At 43.2% G+C, this 12,391-nt stretch overlaps 1 protein-coding gene across 12 annotated transcripts in view; it reads right to left on the bottom strand.

Moving 5' to 3' along the window:
* SIL1 (SIL1 nucleotide exchange factor) overlaps positions 1-12,391 on the bottom strand; it is a 208,456-nt gene that overhangs the window by 183,471 nt on the left and 12,594 nt on the right. The window lies entirely within an intron of this gene.

The following is a 12,391-nucleotide window of genomic DNA, read 5'->3' as shown; positions in this document are numbered from 1 at the left end:
TGTGTCTGCTTTCAGAGCTAAAGCTCAGTATAGCAGGTTCTTTAAGGTTTATTTTAAGAGCTTTGAGGCCTTTTGGGAAAGAAAAAAAGGAAAACCTCCCTGTTTCTATCTTTCACAAAGTCTCCAGAGTGTCACTGTAATGGAAGGCGTTTACATGAAACAGGATGAATTCCTCCTAGAGGACCATCCATTCTTCAGAAAATGAATGTGTTCACGTGTGTACACACGTGTTGTCTAAGAGAATAGAAACATTTGAGAGCTATTTCCATAGCGGTCCATTATTTTTGTTATTGTTATCTGAGTATAGCTTACACACCAGGTTACATCACTTCCAGGTGTACAGTATAGTGATGCAGCAAGTGTAGCTACCATCTGTCACCATACCATGGCTTTTACAGTGTCATTGACTCTACTCCCTATTCTGTGCCTTGGACACCCAGGACTCAATCACTCCATAAATGGAAGCCTGTATCTTCCATTCCTCCTCACCCATTTTGCCCACTCCCCCTACCCTACCCCTCTCTCCTTCCAGCAACCATCAGTTTGTTTTCTGTATTTATAGGTCTAGAGCAGTCTATCATTCTATGGGACGCATAGGTAAAGAATATGAGGGCAAGGCTGCAAGGTCTCATCCTCCAAATCCTTGTGAATACATAAAGATTGACAATTCATTTTGAAGAAGTTCTCACTCAGGATTTAGAAAGGAGAGAAAAATCAATGCAAACCAAAATAAAGGGATGCAAGTTTGTTTACTTTTTAACCAAAAGTAAGTTAATTAATTAATTAGTTAAACAGCCTGATTAAGCAGAGAAATTGAGGCCATCAACACCCATGAATGTCAGGAGCATCTTTGATTTGGGGACTCACTGGCTAATCCACCTTTAAATGATACCAAATTATGGAGGACAATCACAACGGGGTATAAGAGTATAAAGGGCATTTTGCCCACCCCAACCACACTTCTACAATCACAGAAGAAGACATGTTCTAGCCTGGCAGGTGGAAGAGATGGAGCTACAACTCTGGCCATAAAAGAAAGCTGTGAAAGATTCTGAAAGCAAACGCTCTTCTGAGTAAGAACTGCAGAAACACCTCCAAGGCAAAGAAACAGAGCACAGAAGAAAGGAATAGGGATTGTCAATTAGCCGAGAAAGGATTAAAGAAAGGAGGTGAAAGAATTAAGAAAAGGCTCAATAATTTTTGAGCCCAGAAAAAGCTGGTCCCGAGAGCCACTGTTCTACCACCTTCTGTCACCTTTTTGTACCCGAATCTTCAAAAACCTAACCTGCGGCTTATAGCTAAAATTCCTGCTATAAGGGGGGTTGGGAGCTTCACCAAAAGTGGACTTGTAAGTAAGTTTAAACATAAATTAAAGACTACCCCAAATGGATAGAGGATAGTCAGTAACTACAGCACAGTAAGACACTGATTCCATGGTACAGAGTGTGACTCCTGATCTTGGGGTCGTGAGCTCCAGCCCCATGTTGGGTGTAGAGATTACTTAAAAATAAAATCTTTAACAACAACAACAAAAAAGGTGGTTGCCAGAGTGACCAAATACCCTGAGTTAACCACAAGGCTAAGTCCTTCAAAGGTGGAAAATGAGTAAGGACATAACTGACAAGGAGGCTGTTGCAGTCTTTATCAATAAGGGAGAGCTTTATCAATAGGAAAAGTCAACAATACCTAAGACAGATTAAGATAACCCCATGCTTAGAGGAAGCTTTGGGTAGAAGAAAGGGAGCTTTGGAAATGAGTGGAGCCTAGTACCTACAGAGCTATGGTTCTTGAAGCATACAAAAGCAAAATAAGCCCACCCCTGCTGCTCACCTTGCTCCAGACACCCTTCTCCTGCTCATATCCATGCCTGGGACTTTATTCTCTCAATTCAAGACCAAGTATTTGAGGACTAATCAGATTTAGGACCCAAACATTTACAAAGGTGGCTGGAGTCCCACTTACTCCTGAGCACCTCCCCGTATAGTTCCCCAGAATAAAAGGCCCTCTGCCAAAGGAACAGTTAACTAACTGGTCCAGGATCTCTCACTCATACCATTACTATTACCCATGAAAAACCAGGCCACTGCCATAAAGCAGCACTATCCTCTCTTACCTCTCCATGTCTTACTTTGTTACTCACTCACATTTTGTGAATTTGTTTCTATCTGGCCGGTGTCAATTTGTCAATTCTTCTCTAATGTCCTTGTCTAAGAACTTACACAGTATTGCAGAAAGTGTTGGTAGAAAATCAGAGTGAGATAAATTTGCCATGTCCTGGTGAGCTTTCTTGTTTGTTTTATTCCAAGCAAATGCACTAAAGCTTGCTTCCTGAGAACACCTAAAAATCAATGCACAAAGTCCAGCAACCACAAACTCCCCTTTCTAATAACAAAATGCCAAGAAGAAAGAGAGCCACATAAACTAAAGTCAGAGAAAACTGCCTCTCCTCAGAAGGTTCCAATTAATGGGGGAAGGGGGAGGCACTTAATAAATAATGAACAAGAAATTAAGTCATCTTAGTTTTACTTATTTACAAAACAAAGCAATATGAATATGAACACCTGTGTAACCAGATTCTGAGTAATAACAGAATCCTTTGTCACTCACAAGCTCTTTCAACAAACGTATGATCATCTACTATGTGCCAGGCACTGTTCCTAGCACTGTGAATACAGCTGTGAACATGACAGACATGGTCCCTATTCTCATGGAACTTAATTCTGGCGGAAGGAAAAACAGAGAATCAACAAGAAGCAAACAAACAAGAAAAATATCAGATGCCTATGTTAACAGTGACATAAGCAGTTACTTTATAACAGAGGAAAGGCAGGCCCCTTTTTCCTAAGTAACAGCAGAACTGAGATATGAATGACAAGGAGCCCATCAAGTGAACATAACGGCAGAGTATTCCAGGCAGAGGGTACAGTGAGAGCAAAGGCCCTCTGTACAAGGTCACTGTGATGAAAACATATGAGGCAAGGGGCAGAGTTAGGACACATGGCTGCCAAGGCAGGCCAGGATCTGTTCATGAATGGCCTGCAATCGAAGTAAAGAGTTTGGACTTTATTCTAAGTACAAGACTGTAAACCTGCAGAGGGTGTGAGGCAGGGGAGTGACAGACTCCCTAAGAACTTACTGAGTTGATTGTTGAATCCAAGCAGAGACTGACTTTTCAAAAAAATTAATCTAGCCACAAAAATTAGAAGACTGTAATTTCCTAAGAAAAATGCTTAATTGCTTTGTAATCTATCAGTGCTATGGCAGAATATTATCTGTTCTATGAATATGTACTATGTGAAAGACACTGCATGTTGTTTTATTTAAACCTCCCTCACCCAACACTCCCAAGTAGATATTATCATTTCCATTTTATAGATGAGGACTCCAAAGCTAAAAGAGAGGAAGGGAAGTGTAACTTCTCCGAGGCCACAAAGCATGTATATGGAAGAGCCAGAGCTGAAACCCAGGTTGGTCTGACTCAGAAGAGCCAGGTTTCCCAGCCACTTTGTTGTATTGACTCTACCCTCTTCCCTAACAGGAGGAAGAGAGACAACACTTCTGGTTTACCACTCAAGCCTTCTGCTTACTGCTTTCTGCTCTAATTTAAGCAGTCACTCACCTTACCCAGTGAGGGTCACAGACTGGGGCCTGACCCCAAATATGCTACGTAGCAACCTTCCCTAACAAGCCAAATCCAGTCTCACAATTCCAGGCCTTCGCCAGCCTTTCTCAGCACCTATGGTCCCATCTGTGGCTTTTCTCGCAGATGGGGTCTGACTTCTTTGAAGGCATTATAATCCTTACCATTCTGAGGTATCCACCATGTGCCAGAAACATGCAGTGTATTATCTCCTTTCATCCTAACTGCCCCAGGAGGTGAGTACCAGTACACTCTTATTCAGATGCGAAAGCTGAGTCATTGAAGTACCAGGAAAGGTCAAAAAGGTATCATTTAACAGAAGTGGAAATCATTCCCTTCTACAGTATACAGTACACATAAATGGTGAGTCAGTGAAGGGACAAATAAACTCATCATGGCAGACTCTACCACCATGAATGAGGAAGAAAGCATGGGCAAAGGTCAGGGCCTACACACGCAGCTCTAGACACTCGGGATAAATACATCCTCTCCTCTTCTCAGCCAATATAGGCTCTAATTCGGAGACTGTTAAAGGTTTTGTCCTTTCTCTCCCATTCACCCACCTTACCCACCACCACCAAAGAAATCAGATGAATCAAATTAACCTTCCCCAACACCTTCACAAAAAAACAATCACATGACAAAGGTCACCTCCCCCCTGAGACCACTGGGAAGTATTCTATTTCAGTAACTCAGTACTAATAAACAAACCCTTACAAAAATACAACCCAGCTTATTTTTCATGGTCTCTTTTAGGTCAACCATCTTACACAGTATTTTACCAAAGAAACGAAACAGCAGCAATTAAATGTTTTAAAGAACAAACCAAAGATTCCAGGGATGTTCACTATTAGAAATGGGTACTCATAAGGCAGAAAAACAGAACGCTGTTTCAGATGGTGCAGTCCAAGCAGGAAGTAGGGGTACTCTTCCCCCAACAAAAACACCAAAGCTGAGCACCCTCTACAGCTAAGCAGCAAACAAACTGGAATCGGGGCCATAGAAGAGAGGCCCAGAGGAGAAAACAGCAACACCAAGTGGACATCTGATCTGGATCCCCTCTAAGAAACTCTCTATGAGAACAATAGGTAACTATGGAAAGAACCTAGATGTCCATCAACAAATGAATAAAGAAGATGTGATACACACACACACAATGGAATACTTCCATGCAGTCATAAAAAAATATATATATATTGCCATTTGCAGCAACATGGATGAACTACAGGGTATTATGCTAAGAATAATCAATCAGAGAAAGACAATTATCATATGATCTCTCTGATATGAGGAATTTGAGAGCCAGGGCAGGAGATCATTGGTGGGTAGGGAGGGAAAAAATGAAACAAAATGTAATTGGGGAGGGAGACAAATCATAGCGACTCTTAATCTCAGGAAACAAACTGAGGGTTGCTGGGGGTTGGGGAGGGGAGGGATAGGGTGGCTGGGTTATGGATACTGGAGAGGGTATGTGGTGTGGTGGGTGCTGTGAATTGTGTAAGACTGATGATTCACATATCTGTACCCCTAAAGAAAAAAATACATTATATGTTAATTAAAAAAATTTTTTAAATAAACTTAATGTGATTATTGAAAAGAAAAAAATAAAAAGAAACCCCATAGGAGACCTCCTTGTTTTGCTGAACCATGACCACACAGAACAAAACCAAAAGCAGCAAAGATGAGCATAAGACTGAGCACCATCAAGGCCAAGATCACATCTTTTTTTTTTCTTTTTTTTAATTTTTTTTTTAAGATTTTATTTATTTATTTGAGGGAGAATGAGTGAGAGAGAGCATGAGAGAGGAGAAGGTCAGAGGGAGAAGCAGACTCCCCAAGGAGCTGGGAGCCCGATGCGGGACTCGATCCTGGAAGTCCAGGATCATGACCTGAGCCGAAGGCAGTGGCTCAACCAACTGAGCCACCCAGGCGCCCCAAGATCACATCTTCATTCCACCATCGGCATGGGGCCCAGCACATAGTAGACAGATAATAAAACAAACAAAAATTAGACAAATAAACCTTAACTAAAAGTATTACCACTTTTAATTCAGTATTTACCCTGTGAACGAACCTAAGCACCTTTCATATATTCTCATTAATACTTCACAATTAACCCTGTTAGGTAAATGTACTATTATTTCCCAGTTAAGGCTAAGAAAACTACCAATCAGGGAAGTGAAATAACTTGTCTAAAGTCACACAGCTTGCAAGTGGTAAGGCTAAGATTCTACCTGAAGTCTGCCCAAATTCAAGGGCCATACTCCTACCCACTGTGCTGCACAGCCTTCCAGCTGAGTATGTGAAGGAACAGTGGGCAAGGCTACTGTCCCACTGAGGAAAGATTCTAGTCTATGGTCTGAAACCACCCACCATGCATTTAACACTTGGTCTGACAGCATGTGACTCTGACCCGGGCTTCTTTACACCCCAGGACTTACACCTCAGTCTTCCTAGCTACCCAGTAGCAAGAGCAATCACAGCCCATTTCCAGCCCTCCAGACATTGGCTACTGCCAAGAGAGAACATGTGCACACCTACATCAACCAGAACTGAATGTTACATAAACCGCAGGTGTTGGCTTTGCTAACTTGGCACATCACATTTCAGGTAGTTGCCCATGTCAGTGGCTTAAGTGGTCCAAAGTGAAAGGGGTAGCTCTTGCCCAGTAGTGACAGCCAACAGAGGGACAGCAAGAAAACAGGTTAACAAAGGGCTCTGTACCTGTCAGATGTTAACCAGTGACAGGCCTGAAACCTCCAGGCCTTTTTCCGGGAAGGTGGAAAGATGCCAAATGCCAGCACCCTGAGCCACCATGTCTGCTGAGTGGCCAGCTGGCCCCAAAAACACACTATCAACACTTCGGGGAGGGGGGAGGGGGGTCTCAAAATTACCATTTAGCTGACTAAAGGAAAACAAGTCACCTATCACAGCAACGCTCTTTTTCTGATCTTCATTCGCACTCCCTCATCAAAATCCATCCAGTGTACTATCTGACAGAATGATCTGTTCATACTGCAAATCCAATCATCTCACCACCATGACTAACAACCCTCCAAAGGCTTCCATGTTCTCCAAGTAAATACAAAAAGGCCTTGCCACAGCTCACCAGGCCTGCCCTTGCCAATCCTTCCAGCCTCAGTGTGCATCCATCTCCTCTCATTTTCTGCACTCCAACCACACTTATTCAGCACTTCACAGAAGCCACCTCTTTGCCCCCAACCCCACTCCAGAGGCTTTGTAAGAGCTGGGCCCTGAGCCTGAAACACTCTTCAACCTCACATCGGGTTGTTAAAACACCTGTTTGTTCTTAACAATTTAAACCAAAGATCACTTTCTCTAGCAAGACTTCTCTGATAGCCTCTCAACCGCAGGAACAAGTCAAATCTGTCCTATTTCTCATGGTATCACATTCCTTTCTTCCAACACACTTAATACAATTGTAATTTTGCATTTATATGTGTGATTTTAATTGTATTAATGTCCATATTCATTAATACACCCTAAGGAGGAAACACATATGACTCGGTCATGACTCAGGACTTAGCATAGTATCTGGAGTGTAAAGGATGTTCTGTTTATGTCTGTTGACAGAACGAACAAAATTCCAGAGAAGGGAAATGAAGTTCTATCCAAATCAAAAGGTTCTGCTTAGAGAAGCTGTTCTTCCCTTGTGAACTTAAGCCAAACTATTCTTTCCCCTTTGCCCTTTCTCCTTCCTAAATTTCTGATAAAAGTGACTGTTTATGCCCTGCCATTCTTCAGGCAGGTGGTAGCCATAGTGATAAGCTGGCCTACAGCCAAAAATAGTCTAAAAAGATATCACCTTGTCTGAATGCTCCAGACTTCCAAAATAAAAGTCCAGAGCAAAGGCCCAGGCAGATGGAAACACAAACATCTCTACTCCGTAAAGAGACTAAGCCAAACAACTAACAGCATCTTCAAAAAACAAATGCTCCTCAAAGCAGGCAGTGACCCCCAAGTGACCCACCCAAAGGAAAAATGGGGAGGGGATAAAGACTGCAAGGGGCTAAAGCAGAAAATCCCTGAATGGGATTTTAAATACCACCATTCACTCCTTGGATAAGGCAGAGATTTGCCCAAACATTAAATAGCAAAGTCTCCCACAATGAGGCAGCTTCAGAGGAATCCTAGTAGGACTCTGAACAACAACACCAAAGCCTGAAAAAGCTCACATGAAGCTCAGATTAAAGCCTCAATTCCCTATGGAAGCAGGAGGGTCTTGTCCTAGCCCTTCTATTCTTTAGGGTAGATGGGCAGGGTGGTATAGTAGAAGCAGCACCAATTACTGAAAACTACCTAGTGGCAGGTACTTCAGAGACAGGGATGGTAGTGACAAACAGTGAGAAATAAATGAACACATACACGGAGGGGCAGCTGAGGCTAAGCAAGGTTGTGTAACAGCTAGTGAACAGTGAGGTCAGGAGACAACCCAAGTCTGCCTGAATCCAGACTCCTCTCCTACCCTACAGCTGCCTTTATGGGTCGCCCATGAGCTCAGTTCTGCTCCCTACCCCATCACCACCTCCTTACCATAATGGGAACATTCTGAGAACTCCTTGGGTAAGGAAAGGCTGTCTACCATGAGCACATTCCACCACAATAAGCATGTACATAGCTGAGATACACTGCCACGCCATAGGGACAGAGTGCAGTGTGCTGAACAGAGGGGAGTTCATCATTTGTAGCCACAGGGATGAGGCTAGATTTTCTGAAAATTCCAAATGGAGCTACAGGGATGAAATCTCTGCCCTTTTGAGGACCCACTGGTGCTAGGTGCTTGGAATCATAATCCTGCAACCCAAGGCACCTTAAACCAGAGGATGGCAGCTGTTCCCTGGCACCATGAGAAAGACAGTACCCAGCAGAAGTCTCCATACAACCTCAAGCCATGCAGAAAGGGTATCAACCCCATACCTGAATCATATACATTCACACACCATCTCCTACAAGGTGAAGCATCCCTTCACTGTGCTATAGTTCAAGGTTAACCCTTCCCCCTGCACTCCTTTCAGGATCTGCCTCTTATCAAAAGCTATGCCAACTGATTATTATAATAATAACTATTATGCCATTATAATAACATTATTGCACTTTTTTTCCCTACACTTGACATCTGTTGGCTAATAGGTTTAACTGATACATAAGCAATAATTATGCAGTGCTCTTTTCTTTCCAACCAAGCCTCTAGTGTGACTGTTAAAGCTAAATCCAGCTATAGCCAATGCCCAGCCCCAGCAGCAGTGGGAAACATGGCTCATCTGGGCTTAGCTATCATTGTTTCAGTGGCCATGGTGCTAGAAAGAGAGGCTCAAATAGGTCTCCAAATGTTTACACACTCCCCTGCTCCTGGGAAAGTAATGGAATTCAGGGGAAAGACCAACCAGCAAGTAATTTACTGATAAAAACCCCAATAGGGCTAGAGGAGTCATACTCAGGCCTCCGTACTGCACAGAGACAAGCAGTACCAAATCACAAGACCGCATAACACAGAAAGTAAAGGAGAGGCAAATGCAATTCTCTACTGGGAGTTCAGATAAATGGTTCTCAGAGAGCAATTCTGCCTGCTTCCCCACACACACTTCCTGCCAACTGCCAGGAAAACTGGCAAGAGAGAGAGAAGGATAGAGCAGAGGACTATCTTCAGGCCCCTACTTTGAAACTGAGAAATCTATCAACCTGGCTGCTGGGCCTTCTACATACAGAGCCCACTAGGGGCCAGAATGCAGTCTGAAATACAAAGCAGAGAAGTACAACTTCCTGTCGGCCAAAGCCCCTAAATCTACCCACCACACTATTTATGACAAACAGGGTAGAACAAGATGTGAGATTCTATGACTGCAGAATATCAATATGCCTGAATTACACGGTAGCCTTATTACAGGTAACCCACACTGAGGCTACATTAAAAAATACACGTGATCAAACAAACCCCACCAGGAAATCAGGGCTGGCCAGCTTTGTTCTCCACCCCGTAATACACAGAGCCTTTTTTTTTTTTCCCCAAGGCAGAGAGGGAGGCGGAAGGTTTTTGAATTTAAATTACCAGGGAACACTATAATCTATGTGCAAGGAGAAAAGAACATTCAAGAGTGCCAAGCACAGGCTCTCGGGACATGTGTGGCCGAGGCAGTAGTAGCCTGCGGGGCTTTTTCCTCCAGCCTCAGCACTCTGCTCTCACTGTTTGAGAGCAGGCAAGCCAGCAGGCAAGGCCCAGGCTGCACAAAGGGGCACTGTCCCCTAGGGTCTAGGGAGAGGATTACTCTCTCAGAAGCAAGTCAGTATGAATCAACAAAGGACGAATAAGACTAGGCACCCAAAGAAGCAACCCAACTGAGGATGGTATTAGAAAGGTATTACTTAGGGCGAAGACCCTGTCTCCCTCATCACTAAATTACCATGGCCAAGCAGTAACTGACACGTACAGAGGTCTTTACCAAGAACTATAGCTCAAATGATAACCACAAAGACTCCTTAGGTTGGAACCAACTGATGAGAGCTAGAATCTAGTTGTTCCTACTATAACTTGTGGTAAAAGAAGGGCTGTGGTCTGTGAAAAACACACCAAGAGGTACCCAGAGAATTAAATTCAGTCTCTCTGACACTTCTGGTGCCCCAAGAGAGTAACAGGTATACTTTGGTCAGAGTAGAGAGATAGCCCTTAAAATACAATGCTGTGAGGGGAGAGGGAAGAAGTGAATAAATGGGACAAAAGATACACTGAATGCATATTGTGTGTATATCTGAAAAGCCCAGGGACTTTTACAGATGAAGCAATAAGGGACAAGTTACATAACTCTCTTTAGTCTAACAGCTAGTACATAGTTAAATCTGGATCTATCTAATGCTACAGCCAGGAGCTTTCCACCCTACTTCACCTTGACTTCCTCTAGAGGTGAGCTGGCTTCCAGCTCATCTTATCCATAGAGGAGAAAATCCTCCCTCCTGTCCACACAAGTCAACTTGCTAGGCATGTTTCTTAGAGTTAATTAGTTAACCGGAATTATAGCTGAATGGGCTCATGAATTCCATGTGCTTGAGAGGGCCCACGGGAACTTAAACCTGGGTGAACTGGCTGAGTTTCCAGACCCACAAAGCTGCCAGCCAGTAACTAAGCCATCAGCTGGGGCAACTCTCTTGGCACAGTGCAGGTCAGGGCTGGGGGAGGAAAAGACAACCCAGGCATGATCTCTACATGCCCCCAACAAGCTTTCTTCAGAGATTACAAAGGAGGTACCAAGAGCCTTTCCCACTCTGAGCTCTTTCAGTAATGCACAAAACTCTCTTTAACAATAACCTAATTTTGATTTAAGGTAGAAATAGAAAAGTTTAAAAAAAAATGAAGGACTTCTGCTTGGTCTTTAGAAGCAACTGAGCCTTCCCTCCATGTTGCCCAACACCTCTCTAGAGCTTTCAGAGACCTCTTATACCCATGATGCCAGGGGCAGGAAAGTAGAAAGGGCAAGATGATTTTCAGGGTTGTATTCTGAAGAGACCAGTGGTGAGGATCAGCCTGTATTTCCAACGGAAATGAACACTCTGGACAAACTCAGGGGAAGCTAAGTAGTACTAAAACACAGTCTCCCAGGGTTGTCTGTTTATTTCACCTCCCACATGAGGGCTTTCAATAGTTAACACTGGTACCCCCCCCACCCCAAAGCTTAGGAAAGCTGATGATTCACCCAGGTGCACAACAGCTGCTGGGAAGATATGTGGGAAGGGGCCACCCGGCAAAATCGGTCTAGGTATGGTGAGAAGGGTCTCCCAGGAGTGCCCTACATGCCAAGCCATATGTTGTCAGGATATTAATCCAAATCCATCTTGCGCACTTTACAATGTTTATGCTCTCTGGATGTGGAGCATTAAATTATATCCAAGAACAACACAAGTCCTTCCAGTTCTAGTCTGCACTTACTTCTTTGCTAAAAAGATTTGTAACCTGGAAACAAAGCCCTTTGCCTAACAGCAGCAATAATACTCAGCAAAGAAAAGAAAAAAGAAAACTGTTAATTCAAGCTTCCCTAAAAGATACTGTTCCAATGGAGACAAAACTAGTTTCTAAGTAGAAACTGGAGAAACCTACTACTGACCACTTTTTTCTAGAGAAGTCAGGCTGATGTCACTGAGAGTTTTAAAGAGGTGAAGGCTAAAACCAAAAAAAAAAAAAAAAAAGCACAACACCACAGCTCTATTCTTGCCCCCAACTGAAACAGCTCTGGAAACCTGTAAGAGAATTCCAAAAAGGGAAGACTACCTCACTGACATAAGCACTAAGAGCAAGGACCAGAAATATGATGTAAGGCTACCTGGCTTAGTCACAGCTCTGCCCTAACTATACAACCTTCAGTAAGTTTAAGTAATTCAGGCTCTCCAAGCCTCAATTTCTCATCTCTATGAAATGGGGATGTTCTAAGGATCTGTTATTTGAAAGCCTTTTTTAAAGATTTTATTTGATGTCATATCAGATAAAGGGCTAGCATACAAAATCTTTAAAGAATTTATCAAGCCCAACACCCAAAGAACAAATAATCCAATTGAGAAATGGACAGAAGACATGAACAGACATTTCTGCAAAGAAGACATCCAGAAGGCCAATAGTCACACGAAAAAATGCTCACCATCACTCAGCACCAGGGAAATAGAAATCAAAAAGACAATGAGGGGCGCCCGGGTGGCTCAGTTGGTTAAGCAGCTGCCTTCGGCTCGGGTCATTATTCCAGGGTCCTGGGA

Source organism: Mustela nivalis, assembly GCF_964662115.1.
Source record: "Mustela nivalis genome assembly, chromosome: 3".
Lineage (NCBI taxonomy): Eukaryota > Metazoa > Chordata > Mammalia > Carnivora > Mustelidae > Mustela > Mustela nivalis.
Note: the sequence above shows the minus strand (reverse complement) of the source record. Positions and strands in the feature narration are given on the sequence as shown.